This window comes from Anabrus simplex, chromosome 10, assembly GCF_040414725.1.
Source record: "Anabrus simplex isolate iqAnaSimp1 chromosome 10, ASM4041472v1, whole genome shotgun sequence".
Lineage (NCBI taxonomy): Eukaryota > Metazoa > Arthropoda > Insecta > Orthoptera > Tettigoniidae > Anabrus > Anabrus simplex.
The window spans coordinates 63,802,534-63,826,961 of record NC_090274.1 but is presented as its reverse complement, the minus strand read 5'-3'; the positions used below and the strand labels follow the sequence as shown (position 1 = coordinate 63,826,961).

Sequence of the window (24,428 nt, the reverse complement as noted above, 5' to 3'; positions counted from 1 at the left end):
GAGGGCTGCATCAAACCAGTCTATGGACTGATGACTCAAACAACAACAACAACAACAACAACAATTATAACTAAAGATAAAGGCAGTCTTGGATAATGGGATTCGAACCTGGTTGCATAAACTGTGATTCGCTGTGATTATACTGGTATTTACAGAAAAGCTCCCCCTGTGGGTGCGGGCGGGTGGTAGAGTAACACCCACGGTATTCTCCTGCATGTCGTACAAGGCGACTAAAAGGGGCCCAGGAGCACTTAATTTGCGAGAGTGGGTTGGCGACCACGGGGCCTTGAGCTGAGTCCTGGCATTGCTTCCACTTCCGTGTGCCAGGCTCCTCACTTTCATCTATCCTATCCGATCTCCCTTGGTCAAATCTTGTTCTCCTACACCGGCGCTATTAGAGCATTTGAGGCTTGGGAGCCTTTCATTTTCGGGCCCTTCGTGGCCATTGGCTTTCTTTGGCCAATACCTTCATTTTTCGAAGTGTCGGATCCCTTCCATTTTTCGACTCTGATTAGTGTAATATAGAGGATAGTTACCTAGCTGTACTTCCTCTAAAAACAATAATCACCACTACTACTTTGCCTTTGCCTTTTGCTGGCGAGACCTAGTGTTTACAATGTCCTTTTTCTTCTGGTATGGATAAACAAACCAAACCACACCCCATGGCGCAACAGTCCCGAAAAGCCATGGCCTACCAAGCAACCATTGCTCAGTCCGAAGGCTTGCAGATGATGAGGTGTCGTGTGGTCAGCACGACGAATTCGTAAGATAGCTCTTCAATTGTAATCACGAAGGTTGGGTAAGACTCGAACCAGCCCTCAGCTCCAGGTAAATATCCTTGACCTGACCGGGAATCGAACACTGGGCCTCTGGGTAAGAAGCAGACTATACCTACACCGTCAGGCCGGCCTTCTACTGTCGGCTAGACCAAATCTGTTGCTTTCAATGACTTGTCTCAGTCTCTCGTTGGCTTTGACAATGTGAAAGTGACTGAGGTATCAGCGATGTTAGTAATGTAATTCCTTATGTAGCCAGTCCCTGGTATGAATGTTGCGAAAATGTCGCTAATAGAGCAGCTCCACGAATCAGAGAGTGGAAGGAACATATCGACGGAGTACATGAAGAACTTAATGTGACACAACAAGATATGAAAGAGGAAAGGAGGTAATAGAACGACTGGAAGACCGATGTTATTATAGACGGATAAACACTAAATTCTTGGCAATAAATTTGCCAATTATTATTATTATTATTATTATTATTATTATTATTATTATTATTATTATTATTATTATTTCCTTTATAATCCGTTTACCATCCACGGTTCATTTTTTTCTCGGACTCAGCGAGGGATCACACCTCTACCGCCCCAAGAACAATGTCCTGCAGCTAAGACTTTGGGTCGGGGATACATCTGGGAAGGAGAACCAATATCCCGCCCAGACAGCCTCATCTGCTATGCTGAACACGGGCCTCGTGTGGGTGGGGATGGGAAGATATGAAAGGATAGACAAGGAGGGGGGAATGAAGCTGCCGTGGCCTTAAGTTCTTCTTCTTCTTCTTTTCTTCATGGGGCCTCTAAATATTAGTTCCTAATTAGCGTCGACCTCTAAGATCTTTTGCTACCATTGGCCGTAAGTTAGGTATCATCCCGGCATTTGCCCGAGGGAAAGTGGGAAACACGGAAAACCATTTCGGTGATGGCTGAGGTGGGAATCGAACCCCCCTCTATTGAGTTGTCCTTTCGAGGCTGAGTGGACCCCGTTCCAGCTCTCGTACCACTTTTCGAATTTTCGTGACAAAGCCGGGAATCGAAACCGGGCCTTCGGGGTGGGCAGCTAATCACATTAACCATTACATCGCAGAGGCGGACTTTTCCAGTGGGAATCGAACTCCCCTCTACTCAGATGACCTCCCGAGACTGGCTAAATTTCACGAGAAGAAAAGACAGACTGATCGGACGGATGTTAAGACAACCAGAACTTGTTCAGCTAGTTTTTGAGGGAAGTGTATGTGATAAGAACGGCAGGGGTTGACCAAGGTATGAATATGATAAACAGATTAGAGGAGGATATAGGAATTACGTATAAATGAAATTTTTTGTACAGGATGGGGTGGCATGGAAACTACTTCAAACCAGTCTGTGGACTAAATGACCCAGACAACGATATTATTATTATTATTATTATTATTATTATTATTATTATTATTATTATTATTATTATTATTATTATTATTATTATTAGTTGCAAATTGCTTTATGTCGCACCGACACAGATAGGTCTTATGGCGACGATGGGACAGGGAAGGGCTAGGAGTGGGAAGGAAGCAGCCGTGGCCTTAATTAAGGTACAGCCCCAGCATTTGCCTGGTGTGAAAATGGGAAACCACAAAAAACCATTTTCAGGGCTGCCGACAGTGGGGTTCGAGCCCACTATCTCCCGAATACTGGATACTGGCCGCACTTAAGCGAATGCAGCTATCGAGCTCAGTACGGAAGTGAAACATGGACAATTACTAACTCAGAAAGAAACAGAACAGAAGCGCTTGAAATGTGGTGTTACAGAAGAATGCTGAAGGTGAGATGGATAGAACGAATCACGAATGAAGGAGATACTGAATCGAATTGGTGAGAGGAGATCGATTTGGATAAATTTGACGAGAAGAAGAGATAAAATGATAGGACACAACTTAAGACACCCAGGACTTGTTCAGTTCGTTTTTGAGGGAAGTGTAGGTGGTAAGAACGGTAGGGGTAGACCAAGGCATGACTATGATAAACAGATTAGATTGAGTTATGTAGAAATGAAATTATTAGCACAGGATAGGGTGGCATGGAGGGCTGCTTCGAAACAGTCAGTGGACTGATGACCCAGACAACATTATTATTATTATTATTATTATTATTATTATTATTATTATTATTATTATTATTATTATTATTATGCTTCCCCTTCTCACTGCCCACTCATATTCTATCACCTCATCCCACTCAGGCTCCTCGCATTGTGACTGGTAATTTCAGTTCATCAGTGCGATGAATGAGTTGTCGCCCACGACTGTAATTCTAAACGCTCACTGTCCATGACCTTCTGCATGACTTTCGTGCCCCACTGCAGCAGTATTTTACTTTTCCTTTCTTTTACTGTCCCTTTCATAGGCACACTCGAACTTAGGAGCGTTGAATAACGATCACGGGACCTTTATCTGAGTCCGGCGCTGCTTAAATTTACGTGTATTCCTCATTTTCTTACATTTCTCGTTTTTTCTTTCTTAATCTGTTTACCCTCCAGGGTTGGTTTTTCCCTCGGACTCAGCGAGGGATCCCACCTCTACCGCCTCAAGGGCAGTGTCCTGGAGAGTGAGACACTGGGTCGGGAGATACAACTGGGGAAGGAGGACCTCTCGCCTCAACGGCCCCACCTGCTTTGTTGAACAGGTGGTCTTGTTGGGGTGGGGATTTGATGGATAAACAAGGAAGAGGAAAGGAAGTTTGCTATTTGCTTTACATCACACCGACACAGATAGGTCTTATGGCGACGACGGGAGAGGATAGGCCTAAGAATGGAAAGGAAGCGGCCTTGGCCTTAATTAAGGTACAGCCTTAGCATTTGCCTGGTGTGAAAATGGGAATCCACGGAAAACCATCTTCAGGGCTACCGACAGTGGGGTTCGAACTCACTATCTCCCGGATGCGAGCACACAACTGTGCGCCCCTAACCACACGGCCAGCTCGCCCGGTAGGAAAGGAAGTGACCGTGGCCTTAAGTTTGGTACCATCCCGGCATTTGCCTGGAAGAGAAGTGGGAAACCACGGAAAACTACTTCGAGGATGGCTGAGGTGGGAATCGAACTCCCCTCTACTCACCTGATCTCCCGAAACTGAGTAGACTCCATTCCAGCCCTCGTACCACTTTTCAAATTTTCGTGACAGAGCAGGGAATCGAAACCGGGCCTCCGGGGTGACAGATAATGACACTAACCATTACACCGCAGAGGCGGATTTTTCCAGTTTTTAAAATTTTATTTAACAGGTACCTTCCTTCTTGTAAGAGTCTGAATCCTCTACTTTCTTGAATGCAAAATATTACACATAATACACTGATCACCAACAAGCCTCCGGCAGTGCGCCAGCCTCTCACCACTGGATTCCGTGGTTTAAATCCCGGTCATTGCATGTGAGATTTGTACTGCACAAAGCGGAGGCGAGGCAGGTTTTTCTGCGGGTACTCCTGTTCATCCTGTTATCTTTCATTCCAACAACTCTCTCCAATATCATTTCATTTCATCTGCCATTCATTAATCATTGCCCCAGAGGAGTGCGACAGGCTTCGGCAGTCGGCACAGTCCCTATCCTCGCCGCTAGATGGGGCCTTCATTCATTCCATTGCCGATCCGGTTTTAATTTTTACAGTGTTCATTACAACCTCTAGTTTGTCTCCTTCGGTGAATTGTCAGTGTATTTTCTTTTGGTTCAGAAGGTCCCGGGTTCGATTTTCTTATAATCTGCTTTACGTCGCACCGACACAAACAGGTCTTATGGCAACGTCCTGACTATTAATCAACGTCCATAGAAAATACTGGACATAAATACATGAAATTGTGGGGATATTATTTCTATTACAGTATAAGTACTCACTAAGGAAGGGTTTCCAAAAATTCCGCCTCTAAGGGGTTGAAACGAGGATAAAATCCTGAAAACCAAAATATTCATTCCTCCGGAACTGCTCACCGGATAAAGTTGAAATTTCACTCAATTATTGCTCATTTATGTATTAGATGTTAAATACGGTAAGTTTAGAAAAAAAAATAGCTCGTAAAGTTTATATTGGGGGTAATACCCGAAAATAAATATATTTATTTCTCCTCCTATATCGGGCCTATCTTAGCTTTTAAATAATAATAATAATAATAATAATAATAATAATAATAATAATAATAATAATAATAATAATAATAATAATAATAATAATAATAATAATAATAATAATAATAATAAGTGGTCTTAAAGCAATACACCCACGCCCTTAGACGCGGCCTCCTCACTTTCATTTATCCTATCCGACCACTCTTGGTTAACTCTTGTTCTTTTCCGACCCCAAGGCTATTAGGTTTGCGAGGGCTAGGGGGTCTTTCATTTTCACGCCAATCGTGGCTCTTGTCTTCCTTTCCCCTGTGGGCAGTGTTGCCAACTTAGCGGATTTAACGCTAAATTTGGCGGAATTAGAAGACTGTCGGCGGACAAATATATTGAACCCATGACCTTTGTGCCCTAAGAACATTATGCATTATGTAACAAAATAATCAAAAGTTGGATTCTTGATAGCATGGATTTGACACGTGACGAGGGGGTGATTACTTTCGGTCCCACGCTCTGGGGTATGTGACGTCAACCACACGTGTCGACGGCGGAAGAATCTCAAGTCATTTTTATGAACTATTTCAAAGCGCGTGTACACGGCGTGACCACGCCAAGTCAAAAAAATATAGTGCCTATCAAAGGAGGTCAATCATCTCACAAATCGAACCCGTAAAATTTTTAAATGTCCATGAACACTACCGCCAGAAATGTAGCAAGCATGTAGTCACTTTCAAAACTCTTGAAATTGCAGTTTAGGTAAGTCAGAAAATTTATAGGAATTTTCTTGGCGGCAAAGGGAGAGATCCGAAGAGAGGGGGTAACTGCTATAAATATGAAGGGACGCCATGACGAAGCTTCCTTCTCCGGCATTGTGATACAAAGCGGACGAAATTGTTGAGCTGCTCTGCGAAATCAAATCAACGAAAGTAGACTGAGTTCGACTGCAGATTTTAGCCATTGCGGCTAAGTCTTGACTCCATGGGGAGATAGTTTTCTTGAGAGAAATAAGTGTATCAGATAGGACGGTCAAAGTACTGAAATATTCTAATGTGATTAAGTAATTCGTGTGCGGGAATAATTATAGTCCATCGTGTGCGTTCAAGCAAACAAGTGAAGGGTATTTTCTTTTTTTTTATGCTTTATTCCAGGAAACCTGAAGAAATAATTATAAATTGTGAAGCCATGAATGTAAAAATGGCTAAATAAAATGCCAGGGTCGCAGGTGAGCCCTAAGACGAATACTGGCATGAAGACATGAGGTAGGTGACTTCCCATCTTACTGCCTCTTATATCTCGTCTCGTGATTTCTTAAAGTGTATTTGAATGGGGATATACGACGCAGTGGTCGCCCTACTAAGTTTTGTAAATGTGAGAGTACGACTAAAAGAGTCATTGGTTTTATTTTTCACTTGGATAAATTTTGAAGTCTTGCGAAAGCCGTATAATGTTGTAAAAAGTTATTGAATAGGGTTCCGAAGTGATATCACGTCCAATGTAGATCGTCATCCGTGTGAGTGTACTGCCTATATTTTGTGATGTCAAAGTAAGATGTTCATTCGACGTAAAATTCTTCTGACTGCAATTTGACGTTAATAATAATAATCCATGGTCACTCATTTTCAATCGAGTGGAAGCGCGCTGTCGGGTGAGAGCCAAGGGAGATGAATTTGGTCACGGAGAGAAACGTTTTTCTATGCCCATTTTAAACTGTGTCTGACTGACAATAAAAAGATCTAGTAGAATGTTTCAGTCATTTCTCGTAAAAATCAAGTTATTAAATACGATATCATTTATGCGAAGTTATTCATGAGTAATGCATTGTGCAATATTAGATGTCGGAATTTCTAGTGAGGATTTTATTCCAGTTCTTGGTCGATGATAATTGTGGAGCTGGGAAACAGAGGTTAGTTTTGTGAATCAGGTTGGACCTGTCATTGAAGCCGGGATACGGAAGCCCGAGGAGTGTTTTATATGAGTTGAGATGAGGTGTGCGAATCAGGTTAGAGTCCTGTCATTGAAGCCGGGATATGATAGCCCGAGGAATATTTTATAATGTTGAGAATGGAAAGAAATTCATAGAAATCCATAGCGGTATAATTGGCGACGCGTATAATTAGTGTGGGCATCTTGAAGCATATCTGTGCATTTTGTTGGTTAGAATATCGTATTTGTTTAATTATGTCGGCAGAGTTTAAAGGGAACATTTGAGAAGTCAGTCAACTAATAAACCAGGTGGTTCCTGTAACTGCCAAGCGAGCGAGGGGGGTGAGACACCTCAGCTATCTAACGGGACAGGCTTGGTATTGAGACTGTATTCTCGGCCAGGGAAACGTTAAAATGCTGGATTTAGTTGAAATTTCATAGCCGGTAATGATCTAAGTATTGTGAAGTACTGTAATTGGGGACGTAATGAACATTTGAAATCACGAACTTTGAGTATAAGGAACAGAGTAACCCAATTTCAGGGTTGTCCAAAATATAGAGCGATGGTCGTGATGATCGATTTGTCTGTGAGGGGTATGCAAAATTTCATAATGGTAATGACGAGATATGACATCGTAATTATATGGCGAGTTGTTTGGTTTGTACGTAGATTATTAGGATATCCAAGTGTTAATAACGGTTAGGATTATATTGAATTTTAAAGTGTGATATCACGAGATGGGATATATATAGCTGGACATGAATGATGTAACAAATTCTTTTCCAGCCAGATAAACATCGCAATATTGAATTTTACATCACAGCTGCGTAGAAATTTGTGAGGAAACCAGAGTCCGCGGAGATAAAATTTATTGTTTGTTAATATTTCGTTAAATCATTTAAATTTATTAAATTATTAAATTCAGTGAAGCCGCATTTTGAAATAACTTTAATCAAGCGAATAACTTGGAGATGCATTCTGGAAATTTTAGTTTGTTATCTGGGGAATATTAAAAATAAAGTAAAGATTAAAGGGACATATCCGAAGGAAATGGATTTTACTGCCACAAAGTTTGTGAGCATTGCTATTGTTGTAATTATTGAACTTTGATTGACTGAGCAGTGAATGTGCTGGGGATAGTAAAGTGGAACTTTGGTCATCAACCGATGTAACTTAATTGTGTTTAGCCTTCAGCTTAGAAACTTGGATGGTCAGGGGGTCATCAACCTCAGTGACTTAGATTAGGGCCATATGCCATTGTAGCATCATTTCCTTGCGGTCATCATCCACAATGACTTTAAAGTAACTTAGAAGATTAGATGTCGGTCCATGACATAGACGCAGGTCACATCGATTCAATTAAGGGTCCATGCCGTAGAACCACTGTGTGGCACACACCGATTGGACGGCCTTAATTATAACCAGAGTCCAGAGTTCGTGTTACGAGGGCTGGACCATAACGAATCACTATGATGGTACATGTGGTCTCACATGGAAGCCGAATTTAAGGATTTCCAGACTTTCCTTTCTTAAATGATTAATAATTGAGACAATGGTTTCTAGTAAGAATGCCCATCAGGCGATTGCGTTAAAGTCTCACACCAGTGTTCTGACATTTATGTAAAAATGATTGTGGTGTCCAGTGGACACAATTGACTTCTATGATACCAGTGACAGATTGCTTCAGAATTTTCTGAATAAATAGGAATCTTTTAAACAGACCTTTCATTCCAGTAGATAGATTAGAATTAATGAACCCTACCTTTACCTCAGCAAGTGACGAAGAACCCGAAACGACCCAAGAGACAGATCTCATGAACTTTGCTGATAGGTAAGGAAGGTAGGTATCCCTCAATAAGGACCTAAAGGGTTCAATATCATTTATCGGACAGCGGAATTTTTGGCGGAATTCTAGATTTATTTATAGCAGGATTTAGTGTTTTATCCATTTTACGTTTTTTAAAAAAAATTGTACTCCAGTCTGTCTCCGAGCTATTCCGTATTTCTTGTCAGGAGCTAGCAGTCACATGAGGAAAACATGTTATTTGGATTTGATGTTATGAATCATGGTATCATAAATTTGTAATGCGTGGGGAAAGGATACTTACCTCTTAGTTGACGAATGACGACAGATAATGAAACTGTGAGAGAGTAGCATTTATATTTATGCCATGAAGGAAGACCGCTTAATGAACTGGCATGTTCTGTGCCCTTGAGATAGGGGATTCACCTAGTTTGCACCCGCACTAAAATGCCTACAAGTTTTATCTCGCCGGCTCGCAGGCAGGGGTTAATCCCAGTGAAACTCACCTATCAGGTGAGGGCAGACATTTACTATTATTATTATTATTATTATTATTATTATTATTATTATTATTATTATTATTATTATCTTAGATCGGATTTCTTGGCGGAATTTTTGCGGATTTTTGGTAGTATTTAGCGGATCTTGAAAATATAAGTTGGCAACACTGCCTGTGCGTGGGTTTGACTAGGGGTGGGCTGGGGCCTGACTTGTGAATATTAATTTCGACGAAGGAAGTGAAAATTTCACAGGTTGATCACATCTAAGTCCTAGGTGTTAAATAACATAGCGTTTTAAAACATTCCAGTTGTATGGGATTCTAATGAGTATTACATCTGAAAATAAATAATCATTCTTCCAAAATCGTTTGGCGTATGAAATTAGGGTGTATTTTACAGGCTCAACTGACAGTGGACACTCCAAAATGTATAACTTTGACAGATAATTTGAAACCGTATCAAAGCACGGGTATATTGCTAGTCATTAATAAAATTAGAAACAATATTGATCCAAATTAGAGGCTCCGTGTCTCAGGCGGCGGCGCACCGTCCTCTTACTGCTCGGTTCCAAGGTTCAAATCCCGGCCACTCAGTGGGAGATTTGTCCTGGACAAAACGGAGGCGGGACAGGATTTTTTCCGGGTACTCCGATTTTCCCTCTCATCTTTCATTCCGTAACACTCTCCAATATCATTTCACCTTCTTTTTCTTTGAGTAATCCAGTCTAATGACTGGTTTGCCCCTGCGATGAGTCTTCTCCAACTGGGTCGATCCTGAGCAGTACGTTTTGCGTCTGCATAGTTCCTGCATCCTGAGTCACCACGAAATGTCATCATGAATGTTTTCCTTGGTCTTCTCCGAGGGCGTTTCCCTGGTGTTTTACCTTCCAAAATTTCCATCAACACATTCCTATGTCCCATCCAAGAAAGTTGTCTCTTCCTAATCTGACCAAATAGCTGTCTCTTTCCTTGGACAATGTTCAGTACGTCACTGTTGGTCTTCTTCTCCACCCAACTTATCCTTTGCAGCCGACGCCAACACCACATCTCAAAGACTTCTAGCCTCTTAATATCATTTCATCTGCCAGTCATTAATCATTGCCCCAGAGAAGTGCGACAGGTTTCGGCAACCGCCACAGTTTGATGGTGCTTCCTTCATTTAATTCCTGATCTGGTTGAATGACTCGAAACAGGCTGTGAATTTTCATTTTTAAATGGTCTTAGTTAGTTCGCAATAAATACTACTATTAACAAAACAGGCCTAAATGGTTTCTTATTTATTATGCATTTAATCCAACCAGGGTTGGAAAACCACTTCGAAGATGGCTGAGATGGGAATCGAACCCCCTCTACTCAGTTGAACTGCCGAGGCTGAGTCGACCCCGTTCCAGTCGTCGTACTACTTTTCAAATTTCGTGGCAGGACCGGGAATCAATCCCAGGCCCCCGAATTGGTAGCTAAACACACTAACCACTACACCACAGAGGCGGACGGTTTGTTATTTATTTGTTAATTTATTGATGTGACAATTATCAGCTACAATGTAGTGTAATTCGACTTTTATTGTAATTATAACGGGCAATTCGTAAATAAAATGGTGTTGAAATGACTGTCGTCCCCTGTCACTACCCGCGTATTTTATCCCACTTGTTCAGTATCAAGAAACACAGAGGTTGTGAGAATGACATCGCACACGGACAGTGATGCTACGAAAACAATGTGTCCTAAAAACACGGACAGAATTCTGCGAAGTTGTTATAGAGTGTGTTGCATAACTCACCTGTTGGACGTCGTTCTTAAGCCTTGCTACTGCGAACACAGACTGAGCAGCTGCTAGCTATAGCAGCTTCAGCTCTCGAGAAAGGATATTGGACATGACCTTGGAGCACTCCCCTCTCTCACACCGCTAACAGGCACACGATCATGGGAGCAGAACTGTGACCGCAACATTTTTGCCATCATATTTGTGTAGAGCAGAGGATAGGTTAGGTGATGGTATTATTTGTCGTACGGAACAGGAAGTAGGGTGAACAACCTTCAGAGCAGAAACACGTGATTCGCAGTGCGGACAGCCTATTCTAAAAGACTTCCGAGATGACCTGCTGGGAACGATCTTACGAGGAACTACACAGGTTGACCTTCGTTTCTTCTGCATATTGTTTTATCATGGTATAATAATAATAATAATAATAATAATAATAATAATAATAATAATAATAATAATAATAATAATAATAATAATAATAATAATAATAATAATAATAATAATTACATTTTCACACTAGTCAAATGCTGGGGGGCTGTACCTTAATTAGGGCCACGGTCGGTACCTTCCCACTCCCAGCCTTTTCCTATCCCATCGTCGCGATAAGACCTATTAGTGCCGGTGCGATATAAAGCAATAATAATAATAATAATAATAATAATAATAATAATAATAATAATAATAATAATAATAATAATAATGCCCACCTCTGTGGTGTAGTGGTTAGCGTGATTAGGTGACACCCCCGGAGGTCCGGGGTCGATTCCCAGGTCTGCCACGAAATTTGAAAAGTGGTACGAGGGCTGGAATGGGGTCCACTCAGCCTCGGGAGGTCAACTGAGTAGAGGGGGGTATCGATTTCCCTCTCAGCCATCCTCGAAGTGGTTTTCCACTTCTCCAGGCAAAAGCCGGGATGGTACCTAACTTAAGGCCACGACCGCTTCCTTCCCTCTTCCTTGTCTATCCCTTCCAATCTTCCCATCCCCCAAACAAGGCCCCTGTTCAGCTAAGCAGGTGAGGCCGCCTGGGCGAGGTACTGGTCCTCCTCCCTCCTCTCCAGCTGTATCCCTCGATCAAAGCCTCACGCTCCAGGACGCTGCCCTTGAGGCGGTAGAGGTGGGATCCTTCGCTGAATCCGAGGCAAAAATCAACCCTGGAGGGTAAACAGATTAAGAAATAAATAAACAATAATAATAATAATAATAATAATAATAATAATAATAATGTGAGCTTGCATTCGGGTGATCGCAGGTTCGAATCCCACTGTTGGCAGCCCTAAATACGGTTTTCCGTGGTTTCCTCACTTCCACACCAGGCTAATCCTGGGGCTGTACTTTAATTAATGCCACGGTTTCTTCCTTGCCACTCCTAGTCCTTTCCTATCCCATCGTTGCCATAAGGCCTACTTGTGTCGGTGCAATATAAAGCAAATTGTAATAATAATAATAATAATAATAATAATAATAATAATAATAATAATAATAATAATTAACACTAGAAATTCACCTACAGTGTTAATAACAGAATATGGAAAAATCTACAGGGTGGACAAATTTAAGTACTTGTGGGAAGTAATTCAAATTAATGGTCTAGGCCATGGTCCTCAATATGTGGTAAGCGTACCCTTAGGGGTAGGCCTGAGATTTTTAGTGGGGTTCGCGGGCAGCCTTCAGGGGGAGGGGGGGGGGATGAAGAGAAATATGAAATATGGAAATAAATAAGAAGAAAGTTAAATATATATGTGGAGCCATGCTTCGCTTGAAAGTTTCACCTAGACACAACAGCAAACTGTCACTTCATGAAGGCACACCCATCTCATTGAAATTCTGATGGTTCGCGATGTCTGAATTCCAGAATTATGATCGAAAATGTTTCATCTTATTTACTAATTTAATACTGAGGCAAAAATCTAGCGTTTTGTGGAACTTTCATACAAATAGGATATCCTGTATTACTTCGTAATCATTTATTTATTTATTTATTTATTTATTTATTTATTTATTTATTTATTTATTTATTTATTTATTTATTTATTTATTTATTTATTTATTTGTGAAACAAAAACAGCGAGAAGACGAATTACAGAGTTCCGCTATGAAAAATATATTTGCAATGGACTTGTACAATGTAAATTTTAAATGAAAGATCAATGAAGAAAAATCATCTAATGACAAAAGTAGGGGAAGGAAATTGAAAACTAATAAAATTACTGTAGAGGCACAACAATTAACAATAAAACATAAAGGGAAAAGAAAAGCCGAGGAAAATTAGGGAGGTGGTGGTATACTATTTACGTCGCACCAACACAGACAGGTCTTATGGCGACGATGAGATAGGAAAGGGCTAGGAGTGGGAAAGAAGTGGCCGTCGCCTTAAATAAGATACAGCCCCAGCATTTGCCTGGTGTGAAAATGGGAAACCATGGAAAACCATCTTCAGGGCTGCCGACAATGGGGTTGGAACCCACTATCTCCCGAATACTTGTATACAATTTCCAATCACTAGAGTGCATGCTAAAAGTTTGGATTAAATTCTAAACCTCTCTGCAGGGCTCACATGGACTGACCCTGTTCATGGTGATTCGTCCGTCGGATGGAGATGTAATGCCATGAGCAGGCCCCTTGGTGTTATTCGGGAGGAGTAGGCTATGTGCCGGTACCGAGTTTCACCCTCTCCCTTCCTACTATCATATATCACGTCATTTATTTAATCTCATTAACTCCTCTGATGTGGTTGACGCCAGGAAGGGCATCCAGTTATTTTAAAAAAGAAAGCACGCGGTAAAGATCCATTTCACTTCATACCGACGCCGTAGAGGAAGGCGACGAGGGTTTTCATGATCCTTGATCACTCTTTATCAAGTGTATATAAAAGTTCACAATGATTCCGAGCGAAGCTAGACTGTTAAGTGTCACAGTGTAATATACAATGTTCACAGGAACTTAAAAAACAAAAACAAAAAAACCCATGATTTTCACACACAATATCTTGATCGTTATATTTGATTCTCTTAATTACCTTGATTTCCTTGGAACGGTCGTGATCCCAAATTTAGATCAATCAATCAATCAATCAATCAATCAATCAATCAATCAATCAATCAATCAATCAATCAATCAATCAATCAATCAATCAATCAATCAATCAATCAATCAATCAATCAATCAATCAATCAATCAATCAATCAATCAATCAATCAATCAATCAATCAATCAATCAATCAATCACTACTGATCTGCATTTAGGGCAGGTGGCGGAATCCCTACCTGTTATTTTCCTAGCCTTTTCTTAAATTATTGCAAGGAAATTTGAAATTTATTGAACATCTCCTTGGTAAGTTATTCCAATCCCTAACTCCCCTACCTATAAACGAATATTTGCCCCAATTTGTCCTCTTGAATTCCAACTTTATCTTCATATCGTGATCTTTTCTACTTTTAAAGACACCACTCAAACTTATTCGTCTACTGATGTCCTCCCACGCCATCTCTCCACTGACAGCTCGGAACATACCACTAAGTCGAGCAGCTCGTCTCCTTTCTCCCAAGTCTTCCCAACCCAAAATTCTCAACATTTTTGTAACGCTACTCTTTTGTCGGAAATCACCCAGAACAAATCGAGCTGCTTTTCTTTGGATTTTTTCCAGTTCTTGAATCAAGTAATCCTGGTGAGGGTTCAATACACTGGAACCATACTCTAGTTGGGGTCTTACCAGAGAAGTATATGCCCTCTCCTTTACATCCTTACTACAACCCTTAAATACCCTCATAACCATGTGCAGAGATCTGAACCCTTTACCCTTTGTTTACAATCATATTTATGTGATTACCTCAATTAAAATATTTCCTTATATTAAGACCTAGGTATTTACAATAATCCCCAAAGGAAACTTTCATCCGAAGAATTTCAGTATCTCCGAAAATCGTAAAAGTAATTAGTGGGACGTACAGCCAGTATTATTATTATTATTATTATTATTATTATTATTATTATTATTATTATTATTATTATTATTATTATTATAGACCCATATGCCTTTCAGCGTTGAGTCTGCAAGCCTCTGTGAATTTACTGAACGTCGCCACAATCCTCTGTTTGCAACCAGTGCTGTAGCCTCATTTAGTTCTATACCTCTTATCTTTAAATCGTTAGAAACTGACTCTTACCATCGTCATCTTGGTCTCCCTCTACTCCTCTTACCCTCAATAATACAGTCCATTTTTCTCCTAGGTAACCTATCCTCCTAAATTCGCTTCACGTGACCCCACCACCGAAGCCGGTTTATGCGTACAGCTTCATCCATCGAATTCATTCCAACTTAGCATTTATCTTCTCGTTCCGAGTACCTTACTTCCATTGTTCCCACCTGTTTGTATCAGCAAATATTCTCGCTTCTTTCCTGTCTGTTACTTCTAACTTATGAATAAGATATCCTGAGTCCACACAGCTTCCGCTCCCGTAAAGCAAAGTTGCTCTGAAAACAGACCGATGTAAAGAGAGTTTCGTCCGGGAGCTGACTTCCTTCTTACAGAACACTGTTGATCGCAACTGCGAGCTCACTGCTTAGCTTTACTACAACTTTATTCAATCTCACTTACTATATTTCCATCCTGGGAGAACAAACTACCTAAATAATTAAAATTCTCTACCTGTTCCAGCTTTGTATCACCAATCTGACGTTCAGTTCTGTTGAATTTCTTACCTACTGATATCAATTTAGTCTTCGAAAGGATAACTTTCATACCATACTCATTGCACCTATTTTCACGTTCCAAGATATTAGACTGCAGGCTTTCGGCACAATCTGCCATTAAAACCAAGTCGTCAGCATAGGCCAGACTGCTTACTATATTTCCACCTAACTGAATCCCTCCCTGCCATTTTATACCTTTTAGCAGATGATCCATGTAAACCACGAACAGCAAAGGAGAAAGATTACAGCCTTGTATAACTCCTGTACGTACCCTGAACCAAGAACTCACCCTACCATCAATTCTCATTCCATCCCAATTGTCAACATAAATGCCTCTGATTGATTTTAATAATCTACAATTAATTCCAAAGTCCCACAGTGTGGCGAACATCTTTTCCTTCGGTACCCTATCATATGGTTTCTCTAGATCTACGAAACATAAACACAACTGTCTATTCCTCCCGTAACATTTTTAAGTCACCTGGCGCATACTGAAAATCTGATCCTGACAGCCCCACTGTGGTCTGAAACCACACTGGTTTTCATCCAACTTCCTCTCTACCACTGATCACACCTTCCTTTCCAAGATGCCAGTGAATACTTTGCTTGGTATACTAACCAATGAGATACCTCGACAGTTATTAAAATCCTTCCTGTTCGCTTGCTCATAGATAAATGCAATCATTGCTTTTGTCCAATGTGAAGGTACCTTACCAACACTCCATCCTAATCTTACTACTCTATGAAGCCATTTCATCCCTGCCTTCCCACTAAAATTGCCCATTTCAGGTATAATTTAATTTATTCCTGCTGCTTTATGACAATTAATCAAGCGTAATTTCACCAACATCATTTTCTTCCTCCTCATGTACTTGGTTGTTCGCGACACCACCAGGAAGATTTGCTTTTACGTTGAAAAGGTTTTAAATATATTCCCTCCACCTGTCCAGTGATTCCCTGGAATCTATTATGAGTTCACATGAATTACCCAAAACACTGTTCACTTCCTTTTTCCCTCCCTCCCTCCCTTTCTTTCTTTCTTTCTTTCTTTCTTTCTTTCTTAATCTGCTTACCCTCCAGAGTTGGTTTATCCCTCGGACTCAGTGAGGGATCCCACCTCTACCGCCTCAAGGGCAGTGTCCTGGAGCGTAAGACATTGGGTCGGGGGATACAACTGGTGAGAATGACCAGTACCTCACCCAGGCGGCCTCACCTGCTATGCTGAACAGGGGCCTTGGTGGGGGGTGGGAAGATTGGATGGGATAGGCAAGGAAGAAGGAAGGAAGCGGCCGTGGCCTTGAGTTAGATACCATCCCGGCATTTGCCTGGAGGAGAAGTGGGAAACCACGGAGAACCACTTCCAGGATGGCTGAGGTGGGAATCGAACCCACCTCTACTCAGCTGACCTCCAGAAGCTGAGTGGACTCCGTTTCAGCCCTCGTACCACTTTTTATCAAATTTCGTGGCAGAGCCGTGAATCGAACCCGGTCCTCCGGGGGTGGCAGCTAATCACACTAACCACTATACCACAAAGGCCCCTCCCTTCCTAAGATTCCTTATTACTGTCCAGAAAGGTTTCACTGCAGGTTGACTTAGCCTTTCCAGGTTATTACCAAAATCTTCCCACGACTTCTTTTTGGATTCAACAACTATTTGTTTCGCTCTGTTTCTTTCATCTACGTACAATGCCCTGTCTGCGTCTGGCTCCATGGCTAAATGGTTAGCGTGCTGGCCTTTGGCCACAGGGGTCCCCGGTTCGATTCCCGGCAGAGTTGGGAATTTTAACCATCATTGGTTAATTTCTCTGGCACGAGGGCTGGGTGTATGTGTTGTATTCACCATCATTTCATGCACATCACGACGCGCAAGTTGCCTACGGGTATCAAATAGAAAGACCTGCACCTGGCGAGCCGAAAATGTCCTCGGACACTCCCGGCACTAAAAGCCACGCGCCATTTCATTTTTTCCCTGTCTGCATCGGCCCTTGTTTGGAGCCATTTCTGATAAGCCTTCTTTTTACGTTTACAAGCTGCTCTCACTTCATCATTCCACCAATTCCTTTCCATTCCTCCTCCTGGAGTTTTTTTACCCTTATTCTTTTGCAGACAGATTTCACTTTCTCTATCTTAGGCCTAGGGATACCTAGTTCACTACAGATCAGTTAGTGGTCTGTATCATCGAAAAATCCCAGGAAAACTCGTACATTCCTAACAGATTTCCTGAATTCGAAGTCGGTTAAGATAAGGTCTATTATGGATCTGGCACCCTAGCCTCCCATGTGTAGCGGTGAATAGCGCCATGTTTGAAGAATGTATTCGTAACTGCTAAACACATACTAGCACAGAAGTCCAGCAAACGCTTCCCATTAGCTTCCATATCTTCTTCACATTTACTAATCACCCTTTCGTATCCATCAGTTTTATTTCCAACTCTCGTATTGAAATCGCTCATTAGCACTATCCTGTCCTTGCTGTTGACCCTGACTACGATGTCACTCAATGCTTCACAACAGTTTTGAACTTCATCCTCATCGGCACCCTCACATGGTGAATACAATGAGACAAATCTCGTCCTAATTCTCCAACTGCCAAATCTACCGACATCATTCGCTCATTTGCGTGCCTAACAGAAACTATGTTGCGTGCAATAGTATTCCTGATAAACAGTCTTACCCCATACTCAGCCCTTCCTTTTTTAACACCCGTCAATTACACTTTACAACCTCCTATCTCTTTCTCGTTATCTCCTCTTACCCAAATATCACTTACTCCTAGCACATCCAGATGCATCCTCTTTGTTAACTCAGCCAGGTCTACATTCTTTCTTGCATAAGCCCCATTAATATTGATGGCTTCCCAACGAATTCCATTTCGTTCGCAAAGGAGTCCCTCGCCTGTCAAATGGGAGTGGGACTCCCTTACTCCCATAGGTCCGGGGCTTGTTTAAAATGTTCTGAGCTCGGTAAATTCATGAAGCAGGATGCTACCCTACTTACACACAGTCCAAGTGAGGATCTCTCCTTTAATGGGTTAGGGACCACTGGTGGATTGTATAGTCCTAGCTGTCTGAGCCCGAGGAGGGCCATGACTTAGAATCTGTCCGAAATGCCCCCTCCCATTCCATAGCGACTGGTATCCCGACTCTCAGGGCCACTTACTAGGCCACTCAGCCGTTGCCCATGGTTCACGAACTAGGACGTGACTACAGTAACCCACAGCATGGACCATATTATAATAATTATTATTTTATTATTTTTCGTTCAGGGCCATTAGAAACCACGTCATTTCTGTTTTGCTGCCCAGAAACGTTGCATTTTTTCTCTGGCCGTCTGTCTTCTCTCTTCTATCCAGCCACTGTTCTTGTTTTGCTCATCGTGGAAGCCCTTAAATTTGTTGATCACTGATCTGTATTTTGATCGGTTAGAGATGCCCTCCTGATTCAGTCTCATGCTCTTGAGATCCTTCCTTACTTCCTTGAACCATTTATCCGAGGCGATAGGCCTGTTGCCCAACACATTAAAAATTTGCTTTGTTAGTCGGGTTGCATCCATCCTGGACAGAGGTCCGTAGAACTTCAGTCTTCGTTTCCTTATTGACTCCAACAGTTGTTCGTTATCCTTGTATAGCTCTTCTCTTCCTCGGAGTCTATACTGTCCATCTGTTATCATACGACCCTATTGTGCGAAAGAACTGTCGCTCATACTTCTTTGCTTCTCTCAGTGCAGCCATTCCTGACATTCTGAGGCATTCATTTGCGTCAGACACTCGGATTTTCCCCTTTTGTTTGGGGGAGGTGGAATAACACCCACAATATCCCCTGCCTATCGTAAAAGGCGACTAATAGAGACCTGAGTCCTGGCATTGCTTCCACTTACTTGTGCCAGGCTCCTCACTTTTATCTGTCCTATTCGACCTCCCTTGTTCAAATCTTCTTATTTCCAACCCCGGCGTTATTAGGTTTGCGAATCATAAGAAGTCCTTCATTTTCACGCCCTTCGTGGCCCTTGGCTTCCTTTCGCAGACACCTTCAATTTTCGAAGTTTCAGATCCCTTTTTTATTTTCTCTCTGATTAGTGTTATGTAGAGCAACGGTTCTCAGCCTGGCAGGCGCGCCCACCTTGGAAGGCGTCGGCGAATTTCAGGGGTGGCATGATGAGCAATGACAAACAGGGTAAAAAGTTGTGACAAAGAAGCGAATCTATTACAAAAATTTATCTTCATCACCCCTATATCGTACACGTAGAAATAAGTTTTTACTAAAATGATTATACTTAACGAGTTTCTTTGTGACACACAAAATCTTCCATTAAATTTGAAAAGTGAATTGAAGAGCTTGATTTCAGAACATTTGTAATCCTTGAAAACCGAAGTTGGACGCTAATTTCAAAAAAAATCTTTAGATAGCAGGCCCTTTCAATTGACCCAAAATCCGTTCAAAATAGAACTGGATTTGATTGCTGATTCCCTTCAGGAGCAGGCAATCGACCTAAAATATGATTCCGAAGCAAAAGCTGAGTTTTGTACATTTGACTGTTGAAGAATTTTGGTTAAACTATTTTTCAATATACCCACAAGTTGGTATGGAAGCTGCAAAGTTGCTGGTGCAGTTTCCAGCAACTGGGTGTGTGAATCTGGGTTTTCTACGCTGGCTTATATCAATTCAAAATACCCAGCACGGCTAGATATTGAAGGTGATCTGAGGTGTGCATTATCACGGTTGGAACTAAACATTAAAAAGCTTGTGAAAGAAAAACAGTGTCAGCCCCCTCATTAATCATTAATTCTGTTCTTACAAAATCAAATCAAATGGTGTAGTTGCACGTTTAGAAAACAGTATTGCTCTTATCAGAACAGGGTTGCCACATCGAACGGCTCTGCTCAACACCATCACGGGAATACGGTGGCACCTAGATTTGTGAAGTTCAATATTTAAGTTCAAGACAAAAAGCAGAAGAAAGTATTTTTATGAACTAAAGGTTACGGGGGATTTACAGGGGCAATTTTTGGTTTGTACAGAATCAGAGGTAAACTACATCACATAAAATACCTCAGCATTGAAGTGTAAGGCAAATTGGGGAGAAAATAGAAGAAAAATATTCGAGGGGTGAGGGATGCATTTAATTGCATTCAATAAATTTCACCAGGCAACTGTACTGTCATATCGCTTACAAAAACAAGAACACTTAAATAACAAAACCAAGCACAAATAAAGTACAAGTTATGCCATGACGTATCGCTGCACTCGACAACACCAAAATCTTCAGTAACAACATCTGTACAGTACAAAAATAATAGAACAGACACAAATACTACGCAATATACAACTAACTCTCACTCAAAACAAGACAAGTAGGCACTGATTTAAAGCCTAAAAACACACTCGCAACAAATAAATACTGTAGATGACTTCACTACAGAAGTGAGCTGCCGGCGGTTCACAGAGTGAGGGATTACATGATTCTTGCACAGAGCAACACAGAAGAAGGATAACGAAGGAAGGCAACGAAGCGATGGCTGTTCCTGCCATTGTGCTTCCTCCCTACGAATACATTTATGAAAAGGAAAATGTTATGTAGTCATTTCAATAACTCACGGGCAAAAATGCTTCATCCTTTTTATCTGTCTTTCATAATACATTACAAAGTACAGTACAATATCCTTTAATCACAGGGAATTATGAGTGTGTCAGAGGGGGTGTGTTCACTTCTTGTAGGTCCATAAGAGCAATATTGTTTTCTTAACGTGGAATAAGCTAAGGTGATTACATAATAATTATTACTTTGAAACGTGTAACATTATGTTTTAAGCACTTATAATTAATAATAATAAAATCATTATAAAATAATTTTCAGATATTAACCCTAACAGAAAAGTAGAACTTTTGTAAATCAGGTCTATAAAAGGTTGAGAACCACTGATATAGAGGATGGTTGCCTAGTTGTACTTTCTGTTAAGGGGGGAGACCTAGCTTAACACGGGGAAAATAGGCCAATATTCATTCGATTGTTATATACGCTACAAACGTTGTTGACAAATGCTGCACATACCCCAGTATTGGCATGCTTCAGAGCAATCAGAAGCAACTTCAATAATCTCAAAATTCTAATTATAACATTTTGAAATAAAATGTTCAAAATTTCCCGCCTTTTTAACAATATATCACGGTTTCCTTCATAACTCTCTTACTGATTCACGGATAATTATGAATTTTTCAGAGTTTCCTCCCAAAGTGTTGTACTACAATCTGTATCTCGTTCAGATCAATAGGATTAAAATTAGATTTTATATAACATTTTTATTAAAAACTATAAATATTTTCTGGTGCTCGGAATAAAAACAAAAAATCCAAATCACAGTCAATGTTAATGATTGAGGGTCATTTTGTAGCTGGAGTTTTGATACACACTTTAAAAAAGAAAAGTACGAAAATTCTTATAAGCTTGGAATCTATAACGGAAACAGTGATATACTGTTAAAAAGGCGGGAAATTTTGAACATTTTATTTTAAAATATTAAAATTATTAAAATTCTGACATTATTAAAGTTGCTTCTGGTTGCCAGGAAGCATGCCAATAGTGGGATATGTGCAGCAATTGCCAACAACAATTGTAGCATATTTAACAATCGAATCAATCAATCAATCAATCAATCAATCAATCAATCAATCAATCAATCAATCAATCAATCAATCAATCAATCAATCAATCAATCAATCAATCAATCAATCAATCAATCAATCAATCAATCAATCAATCAATCAATCAATCAATCAATCAATCAATCAATCAATCAATCAATCAATCAATCAATCAATCAATCAATCAATCAATCAATCAATCAATCAATCAATCAATCAATCAATCAATCAATCAATCAATCAATCAATACTGATCTGCATTTAGGGCAGTCGCCCAGGTGGCAGATTCCCTATCTGTTGTTTTCCTAGCCTTTTCCTAAATGATTTCAAAGAAATTGGAAAATTATTGAACGTCTCCCTTGGTAAGTTATTCCAATCCCTAACTCCCCTTCCTATAAATGAATATTTGCCCCAGTTTGTCCTCTTGAATTCCAACTTTAATGAATTTTTCCTTTGTTAAGCTGGGTCTCCCCCCTTAAAGCAATAATCACCATCACCACCACCACACTCGGATATGATCATTTTCTTACAGGGTCTGAGTTTACTATTATTTCTTCTTCGGGGCCGATGACCTCGATGTTAGGCCCCTTTAAACAACAAGAATCATCATCATCATCATCATCATCATCATCATCATTTCTTCTTCTTCATATAATATAATTCAATATAATATAATATAATATAATATAATATAATATAATATAATATAATATAATATAATATAATATAATATAATATAATATAATATAATATAATATAATATAATATAATATAATATATTCAATATAATTTCAAATCCTAGCATTCTGAAAAAAGTTGATATCGAGATACCGAAATTTTATTTTGATAATATCATCATATTGATAATTCAATTAAGTATCGAATCGAATGAAATATCGATGTTTTAGTACATCGGAGCCTTCCTAACCTGTACTGGAGATTTTGATGTGGTCATTTATTACGTTCCTATTGTATTCTCCTACTGCCAGTCGTACATTGCAAATTTGTTCATCTATAAAGGGCGTACAATGCTTTCTTCAGTTTTTAATACATTTTTGAATATCTTGTATTTGTAGGGACTCGATCGAGGTCTAAACTGCGGTAATGCAAAACATTTCTATAAAATTCCACAGTAAGAACACGTAAACGAGGAAATGGCCGAATTCATGGCGGCCGTAACAAACCTCTCATCGTCTGGAAAATATAAATTCCATTTTGGTTGTTCTCTGTAATGCTCTTACAGCATTACTCCCTTAATAGCTGAAATAACAGTAAAAACCTCTCATCAGGAGAGTTTTTATAAGCTATAAATAGGTTATGTGAAGTATTATGATCAGCTTAAAACTTACAGTCCAAAACATGTGGGTACGGATCGTATTCTCAATGCGGCTCGTGCTTGCTGCATTACGGAAGTCAGCTGTTCAATATAGGTACGACGGCGTGACAGGCGAGTGGCGCAGTTACTTTCTTCTTACCAGAGTGGTTCGCATATCGCGCACATGGGACTTTGGAGATGAAAACTTACGGCCGTGTGATTCGGATATCAACAGTCACGAAAATCAACAATCTCTTTCTTTGTTCTACAGTTCGAGGTGGGTGTCTACACATTATATCTCACACACATGTTCAATAAGGTTTAAGTACGGGGTGCTGGCGAGCCGCTGTTAAGTTGTGATGACTTGGTGAGTTTCTCTGGAAATGCAGATTTTTCGCCGTCCAACAGATTTTTGCACTATAACTCAGGCACGTGGGGCATTCCCTTTTAAAAAGTGCTCTGCTCAGGTGGACTGAAGAAAATCCTGGAAGTATCATCTCAGGGCGTGTCCATCGTCAGCATATTTCATCAGGACTATTCTACAAATTCTTGGTAGGACCTATCTGCTATCAACTCCGTTCAGCCTACCGGAAGATAAATTGCAATCATGTTTCCTTATTCACCTTATGGTCCGGTCACCTCTACAGCAACGACCAGCACAACCACAACCACCACAGCCACTGACTTCAGTAAATCGGCCGCAGCTACTTATCATTCGGCCTTCGCAGTTCCTGACTACCAGGACAGATTTCTCACCACAGCGACAGCTTCGGAGTGGGAAAACACTAAAGTTGAATTTCAATTTAAAAAGGCTTCTCCGCAGTCTGCTTCGGAAGAGAAACAACCACGGCGCTTCGCTTTGGACCCGCAACCTGCACCATCGACAGATACGATAGACGCGCCCCTGCCACCCACGGACGGCATCAACCAG

General features: G+C 40.6%; 1 protein-coding gene across 1 annotated transcript in view; it reads right to left on the bottom strand.

Annotated features, from left to right (window-relative positions):
- LOC136881938 (hexosaminidase D) overlaps positions 1–10,935 on the bottom strand; it is a 142,204-nt gene extending 131,269 nt beyond the window's left edge. Inside the window, exon 1 of the mRNA XM_067154397.2 lies at positions 10,869–10,935. The gene's annotated coding sequence lies outside the window, so the exon portion shown is untranslated. The remainder of the gene's footprint in view (positions 1–10,868) is intronic.
- Between the last annotated feature and the right edge of the window lie 13,493 nt (positions 10,936–24,428).